The sequence below is a fragment of the Rattus rattus genome, chromosome 3, assembly GCF_011064425.1.
Source record: "Rattus rattus isolate New Zealand chromosome 3, Rrattus_CSIRO_v1, whole genome shotgun sequence".
NCBI lineage: Eukaryota > Metazoa > Chordata > Mammalia > Rodentia > Muridae > Rattus > Rattus rattus.
In genome coordinates, this window is record NC_046156.1 from 136,426,482 (window position 1) to 136,446,203 (window position 19,722).

Sequence of the window (19,722 nt, forward strand, 5' to 3'; positions counted from 1 at the left end):
ATAGACCCAAATAATATAAAGCCCCTCAGTGTGACTTTAACCAAGCAAGTAAAAGATCTGTACAATAAGAACTTCAAGACACTGAAGAAAGAAATTGAAGAAGACCTCAGAAGGTGGAAAGATCTCCCATGCTTATGGATTGGCAGGATTAATATAGTGAAACTGGCCATTTTACCAAAAGCGATCTACAGATTCACTGAGATCCCCATCAAAATAACAATCCAATTCTTCAAAGAGTTAGACAGAACAATTTGCAATTTCATCTGGAATAACAAAAAACCCAGGATAGCTAAAGCTATCCTCAACAATAAAAGGACTTCACTGAACTCAAGCAGTATTACAGAGCAATGGTGATAAAAACTGCATGGTATTGGTACAGAGACAGACAGATAGACCAATGGAATAGAATTGAAGACCCAGAAATGAACCCACACACCTATGGTCACTTGATTTTTGACAAAGGAGCCAAATCCATCAATGGAAAAAAGATAGCATTTTCAGCAAATGGTGCTGGTTCAACTGGAGGTCAACATGTGAAGAATGCAGATCGATCCATGCTTATCACCCTGTACAAAGCTTAAATCCAAGTGGATCAGGACCTCCACATCAAACCAGACACACTCAAACTAATAGAAGAAAAAAACTAGGGAAGCATCTGGAACACATGGGCACTGGAAAAATTTCCTGAACAAAACACCAATGGCTTATGCTCTAAGATCAAGAATCGACAAATGGGATCTCCTTAAAACTGCAAAGCTTCTGTAAGGCAAAGGACACTGTGGTTAGGACAAAAGCGGCAACCAACAGATTGGGAAAAGATCTTTACCAATCCTACAACAGATGAGGCCTTATATCCAAAATATACAAAGAACTCAAAAAGTTAGACCACAGGGAGACAAATAACCCTATTAAAAAATGGGGTTCAGAGCTAAACAAAGAATTCACAGCTGAGGAATGCCGAATGGCTGAGAAACACCTAAAGAAATGTTCAACATCTTTAGTCATCAGGGAAATGCAAATCAAAACAACCCTGAGATTTCACCTCACACCAGTGAGAATGGCTAAGATCAAAAACTCAGGTGACAGCAAATGCTGGCGAGGATGTGGAGAAAGAGGAACACTCCTCCATTGTTGGTGGGATTGCAGACTGGTACAGCCATTCTGAAATCAGTCTGGAGGTTCCTCAGAAAATTGGACATTGACCTGAGGATCAGCTATACTTCTCTTGGGCATATACTTAAAAAGATGCCCCAACATATAAAAAAGACACATGCTCCACTATGTTCAAGCCTTATTTATAATGCAGAAGCTGAAAGAACCCAGATGCCCTTCAACAGAGGAATGGATACAGAAAATGTGGTACATCTACACAATGGAATATTACTCAGCTATCAAAAACAACGAGTTTATGAAAAATTCGTAGGCAAATGGTTGGAACTGGAAAATATCATCCTGGTGAGCTAACCCAATCACAGAAAAAACATACATGGTATGCACTCATTGATAAAGTGGCTATTAGCCCAAATACCTGAATTACCTAGATGCCTAGAACAAATGAAACTCAAGACGGATGATCAAAATGTGAATGCTTCACTCCTTCTTTAAAGGGAACAAGAATACCCTTGGCAGGGGAGAAGGCAAAATTAAAACAGAGACTGAAGAAACACCCATTCAGAGCCTGATGTGGCCCATATATACAGCCACCCAACCCAAGATGGATGAAGCAAAAAAAAATGCAAATGTTATCGCTCTAGAGACACAGCCAGAATCAAATAAGAATGTCAGCAGCAAACCACTGAACTGAGAATAGGACCCCCGTTGAAGGAATCAGAGAAAGAACTGGAAGAGCTTGAAGGGGCTCAAGACCCCATATGTACAACAATGCCAAGCAACCAGAGCTTCCAGGGACTAAGCCACTACCTAAAGACTATACATGGACTGACCCTGGACTCTGACCTCATAGGTAGCAATGAATATCCTAGTAAGAGCACCAGTGGAAGGGGAAGCCCTGGGTCCTGCTAAGACTGAACCCCCAGTGAACTAGACTGTGGGGGGGAGGGTGGCAAGGGGGGGAAGGGGAAAACCCATAAGGAAGGGGAGGGAGGAGGATGTTTTTTCCGGAGCACCGGAAAGGGGAATAACCTCGAAATGTATGTAAAGAAATATTCAAGTTAATAAAAAAATGGGGTTCAGAGCTAAACAAAGAATTCACAGCTGAGGAATGCGAATGGCTGAGAAACACCTAAAAAGAAATGTTCAACATCTTTAGTCATAAGGAAATGCAAATCAAAACAACCCTGAGATTTCACCTCACCAGTGAGAATGGCTAATCAAAAACTCAGGTGACAGCAGATGCTGGCGAGGATGTGGAGAAAAAGGAACAATCCTCCATTGTTGGTGGGATTGCAGACTGGTACAACCATTCTGGAAATCAGTCTGGAGGATCCTCAGAAAATTGGACATTGAACTGCCTGAGGATCCAGCTATACCTCTTTTGGGCATATACCCAAAAGATGCCCCAACATATAAAAAAGACACGTGCTCCACTATGTTCATTGCAGCCTTATTTATAATAGCCAGTAGCTGGAAAGAACAGATGCCCTTCAACAGAGGAATGGATACAGAAAATGTGGTACATCTACACAATGGAATATTACTCAGCTATCAAAACAACAGTTTTATGAAATTTGTAGGCAAATGGTTGGAACTGGAAAATATCATCCTGGTGAGCTAACCCAATCACAGAAAGACATACATGGTATGCACTCATTGATAAGTGGCTATTAGCCCCAAATGCCTGAATTACCCTAGATGCCTAGAACAAATGAAACTCAAGACGGATGATCAAAATGTAATACTTCACTCCTTCTTTAAAAAGGGGAACAAGAATACCCTTGGCAGGGAAGAGAGAGGCAAAGATTAAAACAGACTGAAGGAACACCCATTCAGAGCCTGCCCCACATGTGGCCCATATATATACAGCCACCCAATTAGACAAGATGGATGAAGCAAAGAAATGCAGAAGTGTAGATCGCTCCTGAGAGACACAGCCAGAATACAGCAAATACAGAGGCGAATGTCAGCAGCAAACCACTGAACTGAGAATAGGACCCCCGTTGAAGGAATCAGAGAAAGAACTGGAAGAGCTTGAAGGGGCTCGAGACCCCATATGTACAACAATGCCAAGCAACGAGAGCTTCCAGGGACTAAGCCACTACCTAAAGACTATACATGGACTGACCCTGGACTCTGACCTCATATGTAGCAATGAATATCCTATTGAACACCAGTGGAAGGGAAGCCCTGGGTCCTGCTAAGACTGAACCCCAGTGAACTAGACTGTTGGGGGAGGCGGCAATGGGGGAGGGTGAGGGGGAACACCCATAAAGGGGAGGGGGGGAGGATGTTTTCGGAAGCAGGAAAGGGAATAACCTCGAAATGTATATAAAAATATTCAAGTTAATAAAAAAAATGGGGTTCAAAGCTAAAAAAAGAATTCACAGCTGAGGAATGCCGAATGGCTGAGAAACACCTAAAGAAATGTTCAACATCTTTAGTCATAAAGGGAAATGCAAATCAAAACAACCCTGAGATTTCCTCACACCAGTGAGAATGGCTAAGATCAAAACTCAGGTGACAGCAGATGCTGGCGAGGATGTGGAGAAAGAACAATCCTCCATTGTTGGTGGGATTGCAGACTGGTACAACCATTCTGGAAATCAGTCTGGAGGATCCTCAGAAAATTGGACATTGAACTGCCTGAGGATCCAGCTATACCTCTCTTGGGCATATACCCAAAAGATGCCCCAACATATAAAAAAGACACGTGCTCCACTATGTTCATTGCAGCCTTATTTATAATAGCCAGAAGCTGGAAAGAACCCAGATGCCCTTCAACAGAGGAATGGATACAGAAAATGTGGTACATCTACACAATGGAATATTACTCAGCTATCAAAAACAACGAGTTTATGAAATTCGTAGGCAAATGGTTGGAACTGGAAAATATCATCCTGAGTGACCTAACCCAATCACAGAAAGACATACATGGTATGCACTCATTGATAAGTGGCTATTAGCCCAAATGCTTGAATTACCCTAGATGCCTAGAACAAATGAAACTCAAGATGGATGATCAAAATGTGAATGCTTCACTCCTTCTTTAAAAGGGGAACAAGAATACCCTTGGCAGGGAAGAGAGTGGCAAAGATTAAAACAGAGACTGAAGGAACACCCATTCAGAGCCTGCCCCACATGTGTCCCATACATATACAGCCACCCAATTAGACAAGATGGATGAAGCGAAGAAGTGCAGATCGACAGGAGCTGGATGGAGATCGCTCCTGAGAGACACAGCCAGAATACAGCAAATGCCAGCAACAAACCACTGAACTGAGAAATAGGACCCCGTTGAAGGAATCAGAGAAAAGAACTGGAAGAGCTTGAAGGGCTTGAGACCCCATATGTACAACAATGCCAAGCAACCAGAGCTTCCAGGGACTAAGCCACTACCTAAAGACTATACATGGACTGACCCTGGACTCTGACCTCATATGTAGCAATGAATATCCTAGTAAGAGCACCAGTGGAAGGGGAAGCCCTGGGTCCTGCTAAGACTGAACCCCCAGTGAACTAGACTGTTGGGGGGAGGGCGGCAATGGGGGGAGGGTGGGGAGGGGATCACCCATATGGAAGGGGAGGGGGGAGGGGGATGTTTTCCCGGAAACCGGGAAAGGGAATAACACTCGAAATACTCAAGTTAATAATAATAATAATAAAAAAAGAAATATATCTGCATCCCTGGGATGAAGCCTACTTTATCATGTTGGATGATCATTTTGATGGGTTCTTGGATTCACTTTGCAAGAATTTTATGGAGTATTTTTGTGTTGATATGCATAAGGGAAATTAGTCTGAAGTTCTCTTTCTTTGTTGGGACTTGGTGTTTTTTAGTTATAAGCGTGATTGCGCCTCTAAATAAGGAATTAGGTAATGTTCTTTCTATTTTTATTTTGTGGAATAATTTGAACAGTATTGGTGTTAGGTCTTCAATGGAGGTGTGATAGAATTCTGCACTAAAATCATCTGGTTCTGGGCATTCTTTGGTTGGGAGACTTTTAACAACTGCTTGTATTTCTTTAGGAGTTATGAGACTGTTTAAATGCTGTACCTGATACTGATTTAACTTTGGTACCTGGTATTTGTCTAGAAAATTTTCTATTTCATCCAGATTTTCCAGTTTTGTTAAATACACCCTTGTGTAGTACGATCTGATGATTTTTTGAATTTTCTCAAATTCTGTAGTTATGTATTCCTTTTCATTTCTGGTTTTGTTAATTTGGATATTCTTTCTCTGACCTCTGGTTAGGCTGGATAAAGGTTTATCTACCTTGTTGATTTTTTTTTCTCAAAGAACCAGCTCCTGGTTTTGTTGATTCTTTGTATAGTTCTTTTAATTTGTACTTGGTTGTTTTCAGCCCAGAGTTTGATTATTTCCTTTCGTCCATTCCTCTTGGGTGCATTTGCTTCCTTTTGTTCTACAAGTTTTTGGTGTGCTTTTAAGCTGCTAGTGTATGCTTTCTCCAATTTATTATTGGAGGCCCTCAGAGCTATGAGTTTTCCTCTTATCACTGTTTTCCCTGTATCTCATAACTTTGGGCAGATTGTGCCTTCATTTTCATTAAATTTTAAAAATTCTTTAATTTCTTTATTTCTTCCTTGACCAAGTTATCATTGAGTAGAGCATTGTTCAACTTCCATATATGTGAACCATTTCTGTTGTTTTTGTTGTTATTTAGGGTTAGCCTTAGTCCATGATGTATGGGGTTATGTCAATCTTCTTGAGCCCTGTTTTGTGACTGATTATACGGTCAATTTTGGAAAAGGTACCATGAGGTGATGAGAAAAAGGTATATTCTTTTGTTTTAGGATGAAATGTTTTATAGATACCTGTTAAATCCATTTTGTTTATAGCTTCTGTTAATTTCTCTATTTTTTGTTTAGGTTCTATTTCCATGATCTATCCATTGATAAGAGTGGGGTATGAAGTCTTCCAGTATTAGTTTGAGGTGCAGTTTGTGTTTTGAGCTTTAGTAAGGTTTCTTTTATGAATGACCTTTGTATATGGAGAATAGATATTCACTATTGAGAATTCATCTTGGTGGATGTTTCCTTTGATGAATATGAAGTGTCCTTCCTTACCTTTTTTGATAACTTTTGGCAGAAAAGTTATTTGATATTATAATGGTTTCTTGGGACCATGTGCTTGGAATATTCTTTACCAACCTTTTATCTGTGGTAGTGTCTATTGTTGTCACTGAAGTGTTTTTCCTGTATGCAGCAAAATTGTTGGGTCCTCTTTAAGTATCTAGTTTGTTAGTCTATGTCTTTTTATTGGGGAATTTAGTTCATTGATCTAAAGAGATATTAAGGAATAGTGTTTGTTGTTTCCTGTTCATTTTGTTGTTAGATATTGAATTATTTTTGTTGCTCTCTTCCTGTGTCTTTGTTGCAAGAAAATTTCTTTCTTGCTTTTTTTAAGGTATAGTTTCTCTTCCTGTGTTGGAGTTTTCCATCTATTATTCTTTGTAGGGCTGGATTTGTTGAAAGATATTGTGTAATTTTGGTTTTGTCATATTCTATCTTGGTTCCTTTATCTATGTTAACTGAGAGTTTTGCTGAATATTGTAGCCTGGGCTGTCATTTTTGTTCTCTTAGGGTTTCTTTGACATCTGCCCAGGATCTTCTGGCTTTCATAGTCTCTGTTAAGAAGAACTCTGGTTTAATTCTGATAGGTCTGCCTTCATATGTTTCTTGAACTCTTTCTCTTACTGTTTTTAGTGCTCTTCCTTTATTTTGTGTGTTTTGGTGTTTTAACTATTATGTGTTATGGAAAGAATTTCTTTTCTGGTCCAACCTATCTGGAGTTATGTATGCTTCTTGCATATTTATGGGCATCTCTTTAGTTTATGGAAGTTTTAATTTTGTTGAAGATATTTACTGCCATTTAAGTTTGGAGTCTTTGTTCCCTTCTATACCTATTATCCTTATGTTTGATCTCCTCACCGTGTCCTGGATTTCCTGGATGTTTTAGGTTGAGAGCTCCTTGTATTTTTCATTTTCTTTGACTGTTTTATCAATGTTTTCTATGGTATCTTCTGCCCCTGAGATTCTTCTATCTCTTGTATTCTTTTGGTGATGCTTGCATCTATGATTCCTGATTTCTTTCCTTTGTTGTCTGTTTCCAGGGGTGTCTACTTTTGTGATTTCTTTATTGTTTCTATTTCCATTTATAGATCATGGATGATTTTGTTCAGTTCCTTTACCTGTTTGGTTGTATTTCTTGTAATTCTTTAAGGGATATTCGTCTTTCCTCTTTAATTGCTTCTACTTGTTTACCTGTGTTTTCCTGTATTTTTTTAAGGAAGTTATTTATGTCCTTCTTAAAGTCCTCTTTCATCATCATGATACGTGATTTTAATTCCAAATCCTCCTGTTCCGATGTGTTGGAATATCCAGTATTTGCTTTGGTGGGAGAACTGGGCTCTGATGATGTCAAGTAGCCTTGGTTTCTGTTGCTTAGTTTCCTGCACTTGCCTCTTGCAATCTGATTGTTAGCTAGTCTTGCTGTCTCTGACAGTGGCTTGATCCTCCTATAAGCCTGTGTGTCAGCACTCCTGGAGACAGCTTTCTCCCAGCAGGATCTGGGTACAGATATTATATACAAACAATATATAAATAGTGTATACAATATATTGCATATTCTAAAATATATAATATATTATATCACATATATAACATCAATAAACATATTTCTAAATATGATCAGTTCACATAATGTTACTTTTACGTATATGTTCTTAGGGCTGACCATTTGATACTAGATAATTTTTTTAAATTAAAGTTGAAAGTAGAAGAAACAAGTACATCAACCTTCTTCCAAGACAGATAACTATTTTTAAACTATCATCCATGACAATTATGGTTGTGAATTTGTTGTAGTCATAATGTTACCAAAAAATTACCCTAAAATAGTATGAGTGGACATGCAGAGATAAAACATTTTTTCAAACATGTGTTCTATTCATGAAGCTTTCCAACCCTACTGTAGCATCCAGGGAAGTCCACAGTAAAACAGGATAGATAAAAATCAGTCATTTTTTTCTTCCTTGGATTAGAAATACTTCATTAACTCCTCCCCTCAGTGCAAGATTGTGATTAAATATTTCTTTCTGTCAATAATATTGGTAAAGAATGGACTAAATAAATTGCCTCAGCAGTAGAGAAGCAAATTTATGGATAAGGAAGTGTCCTCTTTCTTTATTGTGTTTTTTACATGCCAAATTAGATGCTATTCTAAAACCATTCATGAAAGTGTTTTAAATGAAAAAGTGAAAGAATTGCAAGACAACCTTGTTTAACGAGAGTAGATGGTCACATTTGGTAAGAAACGGTATTTACTAACATAAATTCTGAATGCTACACAATTTTGCCTCTCATCATTAATTTTATTCAAAACTACTATTTTAAAAATATTTATCTCTTCATTTAGCATTATTTTAAAGACTTGCATATTTGCTTGTTTTTCTTCATTTCTAAAATTTTAACTAAGACAATAATCCATGATAAACGGTTCACACTCTGACCTACATGTAATCCAGAAAGCCAATATAACTTAAAACCCAAAGCAGCAGACTACTACAGATTCAGGAGATCCTCCCTTATATGTGAGCCATGAACAAGTGAGCAAAAGAGGGAAATCCATAGCAGGGCTTCCTGAGAGTTGTGCAGAGAGCTCTGCAGATACAGCTTGTCTAACGCATCATTGGCTATGACCACACTTCATGTTGCCCTTGTTCTTATAGGTGACTAAATTCCCAAATTCATCACACGACACTTGAATGGCATAATTTTTGATCAGTTGGTGCCCTTTCTTCAGTGAACACATGTTTGTTTTTACAATATATCTGTGTAGCTATGGAGAAAATGTTCTAAGGAGTGGAAAATGTTTTGCTTTAAATATATTCTTTAAAAATGTTTTGAAATGTGAAGCTGATATATAGGGTTTTCTTAGGGTATTAATAAATACTATTGGCATTTTTAAAATTATTGAGAGGTTACTATTATTACACTTGTATGTCTATATTTATTATGTACATTTGTATGTCTATATTTATTAAAACTCATTTGCTCTCAGAACTCTTAATTTTATTTTATTTTTACTATGCCTGCATGCATGATAGTTATGTATGAGTATAGCATGTGCCACCATGTATTATGGAAGACAGAGGCTAATTATGATGGAGTCGGTTTTAGTTTTCACTTTTATGTATGTTGCAGTAACCAAACTCATGCTATCATGTTTGTGTAGCAAGTGTTTTAACACATTGAACCAACTTGCCAGCTGAGAAAGTACTTCTATACTGTTTCCACTCTGTATACACAGATATAGTATCTTGTTATCACCCCCCCCATGTAATACATTACAGTAACTATTTAGAAAACATTCATATTGTGTAAGACTCATGAATAATGCAGAGATGGACCAAAGCACAGGGAAGTATGTATAAGGTTGTATGGAAATACTAACTGATCTTATACAACAGACGGGAAAACCCAGAGATTGAGCATTATGTTATCTTGGAAGGACAGAGATAGGAATAAAAGAGAGGGTTCAGGTCCAGTACCCTAGTGATATCTCACATTTTCATTGGGGAAAATGACGGACAAAAATAATCTTAAAAGGAGACAGAGGACATCTGAGCCAGAAGAAAAAACTGAATTGCATATCTAGTAGTCAGTGTGAGCAAGTAGCGCACACTTCTAAAATGTCTCTGAATCTCGTAACCCTCAGTTTGTCCTGACGTAAGAGAAAATGGAACTCCACTGCCTCTAAACTACTTAGCAATTCTCATGATTAATCTATTTTGCTGTCTTTTATCTTACAAAGACCAGATTTAAGGAAGCTAGGCAGCCAAAGAATTAGCAGTTGATCTGTTTCTTAGATATTTGTTTCATTTCTATTTATTTTATTATCAAATTTACATAAAAATTTGACTATTGTTTGAAATAAAAGATTAGTAAATATAAAGCATCTCAATGGTGTTGTTATTATCAGACTTTGAAAAAGTCAGGAGTCAGATTTTCACCACATTGTTTTCCTTCCTTTGTACAAAATGAAACCTCTTTGTACAGGTTGAAGTATAAGATTAGATACTAATTTGTTTCCTTGCATCGTAGAGCAGTCTTTAATACATTACAGAGATATGGGCTTATCTGGTGGGTCTGTTTGAAAGACATGCTGGTATTCTAAGAGATAAAGGCAACTAGCTTTGTTTTCCCAAATTATTCAGAACAGAAATAACTGGCTGATTTTCTGATATGCAGATAAATATCAGGTATTACTTAAACAGCAACAACATGCCCAGTACCTAAATACCTCTTTTTCTTTGTGGGAATATTGAACCTCATAAAACAGAAGGAATTGTTCTTTGTGCAGATATTAGATAATACCTCCAGGCAAGAAAAGTAATAGATAAACTACATTGTCCTGAACAGAAAGAAAATTGCTCCCCTCAAATGTGGATAAGAAACTCTGTGTCTATTCATCTGGCTTCAACATGGAGACACTGAGGAGCAGGGGTATTACCATGTAGTTACAACAAACTAGAAGTATTAAACTATAGACTAATATAAAGACATAAAACACAGTCCTCCTTTAAACCTTGCTCTTCCACAGCTTTGTTTACCCATTTTAACTCCTATATTATTTTTTTTTCATTTTCACTTTAGAAAGTTTTAAAACAATTAAAATTTGAAGTACCTTTCTTCACCCAGAATTCCCCTGTTCTAGTGTTGTTTTATTCAACAATCCTCCTCCATTAAATATCTCCTCCATTAGCTTCCTTATCTCCAATGTATTCAATGTCTTTTTTTAATAGATATCTTTGTTTAAAAGAATCTGGTAGGTATAGTTGTATAGATGTATGTTTGTCTTTTCCAGTGACCTGGGTGGCTGTTTTATTTGCCAATCTCGTGCTGGTAGAAGGGAAATCAAAATGAAGTATACATTTCAGAAAACTAATCAGAAACTTATTCTCTTGCTTGTGATTGTGATTGAATTTGAAACTTGTTCTATAAGAATGAATTCTTGCTTGGTACTATAAACCTGGTCAAAGGTTCATGAGTATAGAAGTCAAAGGCATTAAGAAGGGACTAACTATTGCTTTTTTGCTTAAAGCGAGTGTTAAATTTTATTCTAAACAAAGTTTATATCATAGATATATGCTTTCTTAACCATGGTCAAGGAAGTTCTTTTTGAAGGAGGAAGTGGTTAATATAGAAAGTTGTCATGATCAAAGTTCTCAGAACGCTTGTCTAAGGTTACTCATGTCTAAATGTGGCATGGACTATCTATAACAATCTCTCTGTTCCCTGACCAAAGGCTCAGGTTAAGACAAAGGAGATTGAGTGCTAGAGGATAAGAAGGAGTGGTGTGACGTGCTATTTTCTAGACAGGAACATGAACACTGTACTCATGAACTCATAGAAGCTTTGCTTATCTCCATAAGATCCACACAAGACCAAGTCTGTCAAGATTTCAGCATAGGTGCTCGGGCAGCTCTCAAGAACACACTTGTATCTGAGGAGTCATTTGTAGCAGATAGCTAGTTCAAGGACTGTCACTTTTCTTTGTGAGTGGGAACATTGGTAGTTAGTCTGTGCTACAGTGGATGGCCCTACCCACCGCAATGCACATATGCCTACCTACATGACTATAGAAGGGAGTTGAAGATGGGTGGAGTGGATGCAATAAAATACATTTTATATATGTATTAAAATATATTTAAAATGTTATATATTTTTAAATAAATATTTCAGGCATACACATATAGATTGTTTCAGAATATCTTTTTATTGTTATTTTTTTCTGGTTTCCAAAGTAGTTGCATGCCTGCAACTGCTTAAAGTATAATGCCTGTAATTACACTTTAGTTTTATGTTGCTAAACCAACTACTATCATGATTTTCACTGGGACACTTCTTTTAGTAATTTTTTCTTCATAATACCATCACTCTGGAAATGACTCTGACCTCTATTATTGTACTCAAATGCTTGATCATTCTTAATTTTCTTATGTGGTGAACCACACAGAACAATACCAGATAATATTATATGAAAAAATACTCTCTTATACTTGTGTTCAGATAAAATAGGAGCATAACAATATATCCTTTAATGAAAAGCATTAGCCATTTCTAGTATATGCTGACCACAGAACACATTTTAACTTCCATTGCCTTGTCATTTGGTTTGCAATATTTTTCTTCTTGTTTAAGAACAAATCCTTCTCTTGACAATGACAGTTGTTTCATTGCTCTATTACATATCGGCCATGCTTATCCTTGTGTTTCTATTGCCATTATCAAATTCTGGACATCAAGTGGAAGTGGTCTGAAGTATCTGTCACTGAACTACATCTGCCCAGAGATAGCAACATGTTTAACTACAGATCCTGTTCCCACAAACACGTATGAAGGAGAAAGAAACAGATCAGAAGGGAATATTTAATTTCATCCCCAACTCAATCCCAATGAATGTCCTCCTAAAGATTCCATCATGTAGAATAACACAACAGAAGCCCCGAATGTGGTATTTTCAACTTTAATTACAGGTGTATTCAATGTGGTAAGAAAGACAGACTGAGCACCAAAGTTACTCTAAATATAGTCAAAACAGGTACTCATCCTCCTGGGAATGTTTTTAGAGGTATTGGAAACATCTTTGAGACTAAATGAAAATTCCATGCAATGGTTATGAGACCAATGGCATGATTCCAATGTCTCAGGAGGAGACACGGTTCTCATCAATATCATATTGGTGCTTCTAAATTTGCATCTATTTCCATTTTAATGTTAGCATGCTTTTATTAGTGAGAAAATTGTCACTCAAAAAAGAAAATTAAAAAACAATGTGGAAAAATATAGGGTAAGGCTACTGAGAAAATGCCCAGAGGACAATCTGCTTCAATAACAATTTAATGTATGAAATAATCCATCATATTCTACAAATTATTCATTTCTGGCTTTGTTTTTATTCTATTCAAATTTCATTCAATGCTGATAATCTAGTGGACCTTAATTTCAATATGCAAAATAATTCTCTATCTTCTAAATACACTTCCCTAAAAAATAATAATTCAGAAATATTATTATATAAAATCTGGCTTGAATATATTCTCCTAGATACAAATTCTTACTTTTCAAAGTAATATGATGATCGAATTTAGAGTCGAGGCTTTTAGAATTTAAGAATCATAATATCAAGGCCCTATGATCTGACGTCTGCCTTTATAAGAGGAAGAAGACTTGATAGCACACCCTTTATCTCTTACATGTCATCATCATTTTCTTATGCAATGCAGATGCACAATGGATTCTGACATTTTAAAACTAAATTTTTATCCACACAAGAATTGTAAGAAACATTTTCTTATGAATTCCCAGTCTTTGCTATTCTATCAAAGTAACAGAAATAAATGAATATAGCCAGATGCAATAAAATGCTATCTCAGTCAAGTTAGGTTCTTAAATCTTTATTTAGTTTTATAACTTACTGTTAGTCATGTAAAAAATAGTGTTTGTTATAAAGCCTCTGATATCTAAACATATATCTTTAACAATTACTATTTACATAGATAATGAATTTAAAATTATAAATAGAAAATAATTAGTTAAAAAAAGAATAATTAGTTGCAACAAGAAATTATACTATAGTAAGGGGTTGAAAAATAGAAGAAAAAATATTAAGGACTACCAAAATTAATTAAATAAATATTTGCACATCTAGTTACCCACCTATCTCTCAGCTTTCTCATTCTTTTTTCTTATATTTTATATATAGATTCTTGATGTTTAGCATTATAAAACATTTCACTCTTAATTTTGAAAATAACAAATGAATAATCACAAATAATTTAATAATCTATTTCTTTAATTCAAGCCCCATGAATTTAAACATTCTATTTCTCTGTTGTATAGATAGAGCCAAGAAGCAGGAACCTTCTTAGGTAAAAGCCCTCATGTGGTTGTTTATAATTTTTGTATTCTGTAGTACACTTAGAAGACACGAGTTTTAACCCTTGATTCAAATCTTGCCTCTATCCTTAAGCGAATAAATTAGAAAGCTGTAAATTTTTAATTGCATTTATTTATTGTTTGTGTGTCTCTTGTAGTATCTTATTTCCTGAGTGGATATCAGGAAACAAATTTTGTGAGTCAGTTCTGCCTTTCTACCATGTTGATCCCAGAGGTTATATTAAATTATACTGTAACTTAAATCACTATTTCATTAGAGCTTTGTTTTGTTCTGGGGTAAGTACTAGTCTACTCTATGAATATCATACATTGTTTATCTGTTTTTTCTGCTGAAGGCTATTTGACTCTTTACAATCTATTGTCTGCTGTGTATGTTGAAACACAAATATTGGGACATAATTTTTAACTGTGAAACTTTTTCTTGAGGTAATACACACATGTAGAATTATTGTGTCATGTAGTAATCCTTTTTAAATTATTTTTTATGTATTCAATTTACATTTTGCTTACTGTGCCCTTCCCAGTCACACCCATCCACAATCCTTTCCCCATTCCGCCACCTTTTTTCCTCTGAGAAAGTGGGGGCTCCTGGATATCCCCTCACCCTGGCACTTCAAGACTCTGTGAGGCTAGGCACATGTTCTCTCTCTAAGGCCAGACAAGGCAGCCCAACTAAAAGAATATGTCCCACATACAGGCTACAACTTTTGGTACTTATTCAGGACCCACATGAAGATCAAGCTGCACATCTGTTACATATATTCAGCAGGGCCTAGGTCCAGCCCATGTATGTTCTATAGCTGGTAGTTCAGTCTCTGTGAGTCCCAAGAGTTCAGGTAAGTTGACTAAGCTGGTCTTCTTGTGGAGTCCCTATCCCCTTTGGAGTTGCAATTCTTTCACATTTTAAAACATGAGTCCCCAAGCTCCACCCACTACTTTGCTATGGGTGTTACCTTTGTGAGAAAACATCAAACTTTTTCCGCAGTTATGTCAGGACCATTTTTTATTTTTGGTCATCCCAAATAGATGTGGATTCCCATTTCCTCAAACCCTCTTTATTATAGTTTAGTTTTGTTTGTTTTTCTTGTTTTGTTTTGTTTCTTTTTTCTGGCTGCTGCTGCTGCTGAAGAGGAGAAGAAGGAAGAGGAGGAGGAGGAAGAGAGGAGGAGGAGGAGGAGGGAGGAGGAGGAGGAGGAGGAGGAAGAGGAGGAGGGAGGAGGAGAAGGAGGAGGAGGATGTCCTAGATAGGCTACCTTGTGGACATGTTTATGTGACCTTGATTGTCATTTGATGTGGGAGAAACAAGTTCATGAAGGTTTCATGACTGGAACAAGAGCTGTGTAAAAAGCAGGTAGACCGAATATTTTAATTTCTCTGCCTTTGAGGCTGTAAATTGTGTTAATAGATGTTTAAATTCTTGGCTTTTGATGGTGCAGATAGCTTAAACATACGTGTAAGATACATACTAAGGTTGTGTCCAGTCTTTAGCCCCTCTATATTAATAGACTTAGATTCTGCTTACATCATCCAGAACTTGTACATAGCTGAGGCCTGTACATGAATTTGAGTCTCAGAAATAGGTTAGGCATTTTTATATCCATTTTCCCGTGAGCTTCCTACTCTGTAACCTTTATTCCAAAGCATTTAACCCATCTATTAACACACAGCCACCAACTTACTTTGCTTTAAATGTTTCCAACAACTACTATCTCAGTTCTGGAAAGCTTTATGCTTAGAAAGGGAAATGCAACCACTTTGTGCCATTGTTCAGAGATTGACAAAACAGATTAAAATCAACCAGCACAATGTATTGGTCTGGCATCCATATTAGAAATGAGATGTTGCCCAAGGCCATCATTCTGATATAGTATGACAGTCTGCTATGTTGCTGCTTTTTTACTGAATTGAATAGAACTTTCAGAGAGAAAAAGGAAAGCCTGAAAACTTCTCAAAAAATAAATTCACAAAATTAACAATGCCAAAGGTTTGTATCAGGAGTGATACCTGTGGCAAATGATTACCAGAAGAAAATATACTCTATAACAGTGTAGTAGTCTGCACGTTGGGTGGAATAGAGATTGAGCAGTACCCTAGGGATGCAGCTTTGAATTGTCACCAATTGGAAACTAGATTTTTCAATGATGGGGCTTTTGGAATCATCCATATTCCTTAAGTTGACCAGGTATATAAAAATGACCAAGATTCCTTCCTAGGATTCAGGTGTCCCTTTTTCTTTTTTTGGAATGGCTCTTCTCTTTAATCATAAAAGATTATGGTTAATGTCCATGGTTCCAAAACAGATTTAACTGAATTTGCTAACTTGCTTCTGTGAATGAGATGGCTTTTCCATTTTGCTGAAATTTATCAGTTTGATGACTAAAGCAAGCGTACACTTTTGTACTCACCCCTTAACCATGACACAGAATGTTTATATCATTTAGATCGCAAAGAATTCAAATGTTCATTGCAGGACATCTCTTTTGTCAGGTTTAGAACTCATGGAGCTTTCATCACATTTTATTGTTTACAGATTTTAATGCAGGTAGAATCACAAATGTTTTCTGCCAGATGTTTGTTTTCAATCACATATTCCAGAACAAGTGAGTTCATATTAATTTTCTTTGGATAGTTTATAGACATAATTCCCCACTAGAACTTATAAATGTGGTTAAAAAGTGAGATCCAGTGTCTTACATATTCTTAATCCTAATGCTCATAAAATATGATCTAGCTGAATGTGCATAAATGATAGGTATTAAAACTTTTTTTCAAAGAGCAAACATCAGAGTTTGGATAATAGTGCCCATGAGAATTATATAAAGGTCATGGAATATGAATAAATATTAATGTACTTCACGCAAAATTGAAAAAATGTGCTATTACACTAGAATATTATTCAAAGACAAGGATTGTAATCAAGGTTTGGCTTTTCCCTTGACAGTGGTAGAGAAATGCAAGTTTATTCTCAGTCTTTAACTAGCTCATAATTATTTGAAAAATTCAAATGTAAGTCTTGTTGCAACAACACTTAAAGCCTAAATGAACAGCTAGTTATTGGCTCAAATGCATGACATTTGACTCTTTCAGCATTCATTTTGCTGCCATATGTTCTGGAGTGTTATAGTCTCAAACAGCTGGTTTAATCCCTAAAATCCTATAGTTAACCTAACTCTTTGCTCTCTGCTCTCTTGTGACAGAAAGTATGCATTTTCTGGACTGTGCATTTGTAAGTAGCCTCTGTATTTGATCAGAGACTTTTGATTTCTCCTCCCTGAAAATCCACTGGATCATTCTTACCAGCAGGATAATGTCAGTCTATACCAGAGAACTAAGATCTATTTTGGTCCATAATAGCTCCTCCATTCCACAGCTATTAGCTGCTTTTTGTCCCAAATTGCTAAAGTATGTACATGTTGTTAAATATCTGATGTTATAATTTGGCACTGGTCCCAAAGAATTACATAATCTATGCCACCTTCTTGACTCTAGTTAACTTTGCACTTAAATTCTTGCATGTACCAAAAGCAAAAAATGACAGCAGTATAATTATATTTTAAGAAAATAATAGTAGAAATTAATTATGTGGTTTTACAACTTTTTCTATTAAAATATTCAAAATTAAAAATTAGAATCTCCATTGCTATAACAAAATATTGAATAAAGTGCTTAAGGGAGAAAAGATTCATTACATACATGATTTTTGAAATGTAAAGCCACCGCTGCTGGAAGAACTAGGCAGGGTAGGGAAGATTATATTACATGTAAGTAATATCATAGCAGAGAACAAAATGAGACCACAGAGTGGGATCTACGTTCTAAATATAATCTCTACCTGTTTAAGTTTTCTGAACTTTCCAAATTTGCCAGACCACTGTGAGATCAAGTATGATATCTCATATCTAAACTTAACTTTACTTTTTAAAATGCTGGAAAAGACAAGAACAACTATAAGAATAAAAGGATGATTTGTTCAATATGCTTCAAGTTGAAAAATTGCCTCATTTTCTACAGACAAAAATTAGTATTAACATAAGGCACATGACCTATGGAGAAAGAAAAATGCTAAAGCATACTATGTCATAAGTAAAACAGAAATTATAAATGTCTTATTTAATTATTCACCCATGATTAATAAAACACATGAAATTTAAACTTATATAGAATGCTGATCCAAACTGTTGTTTCATGAATAAGAATGAAACAACACACTATTTCTCCAAGAGCTAGGGCACACAGGGCACTGGAATAATGGAACAGCCAGGGACAGGATAATTCTAGTTTCCATCTATGTTCCCAGAAATAACACTGTGCCACAACTCTCTATACTGAATCCCTCCTAGAGAGAGCTGGTCTCCTAGGAATAATGACACACATAAGATAACAGGTTCACAGGCTCACAGGCTTACAGGAGTGACAAGGCAGAGTTAGAGGCAAAAAGACCCGCTAACACCAGAGATAACCAGAAGGCAAGAGACAACCACAAGAACCTAAGCAACAGATACCAAGTCTACTTGGCATCACCAGAATCCAGTTCTTCCACTACAAGACTGGATACTTCAACACACAAGCAAGACATTGATGTAAAATCACATCTCATGATGCTGATAAAAACCTTAAGAAGTACATAAGTAACTCCATTAAAGAAATATAGGAGAATACATATAAACAGGTAGAAGGGCTTAAAGAAGAAAAACAAAAATCCCTTAAAGAAATGCAGGAAAATATAACTGAACAGGTTAAGGAATTGAAAAACAACATCCAGGATCTAAAAATGGAAATGGAAACAATAAGAAAATCAAAAAAGAGAGGCAACCCCTGGAGATAAAATACACAAGAGATCAGGAGTCCTAGATGCAAACATCATTAACAGAAAAGAAGAAACAGAAGAGAGAATCTCAGGTAGAAAAGATACCATAGAAAACATTGACACTGTAGTCAAAGAAAATGGAAAGAGCTCCTAACCCAAAACATCCAGAAATCCAGGACACAATGAGAAGACCAAACCTAATGATAATAAGTATATAAGAGAATGAAGATTCCCAACTCTAAGGGCCAGTAACTATCTTCAACAAAATTATAGAAGAAAACTTTCCTAATCTAAAGAAAGAGATGCTGATACACATAGAAGAGGCTTGCACAACCCCAAATAGATTGGAAGAGAAAAGAAATTTGTCCTGTCACATAATAATCAAAACACCAAATGAACAAAAGAAAGAATATTAAAAGCAGTAAGGAGAAAAGGTCAAGTAACATAAAAAGGCAGATCTATCAGAATTACTCCTGACTTCTCAATAGAATCTCTAAAATTCAGAAGATCCTGGACAGATGTCAGACAGACCTTATGAGGACAGAAATGCCAGCCCAGGCTACTATATCCAGCAAAACTCTCAATTACAATAGATGGAGAAATAAAATATTCCAAGACAAAACCAAATTTACATAATTTCTACAAATCCAGTCCTAGGAAAGATAATAGATGGAAGAAACCAAAGCAAGGAGGAAACTAACACCCTAAATAAAACAAGAAAATAATCTTGCAACAGGCCCAAAATAAGATAGCCACACAAACATAATTCCACCTCTACTAGCAAAAGTAACAGGAAGCAACAATCATTAGCCTTTAAT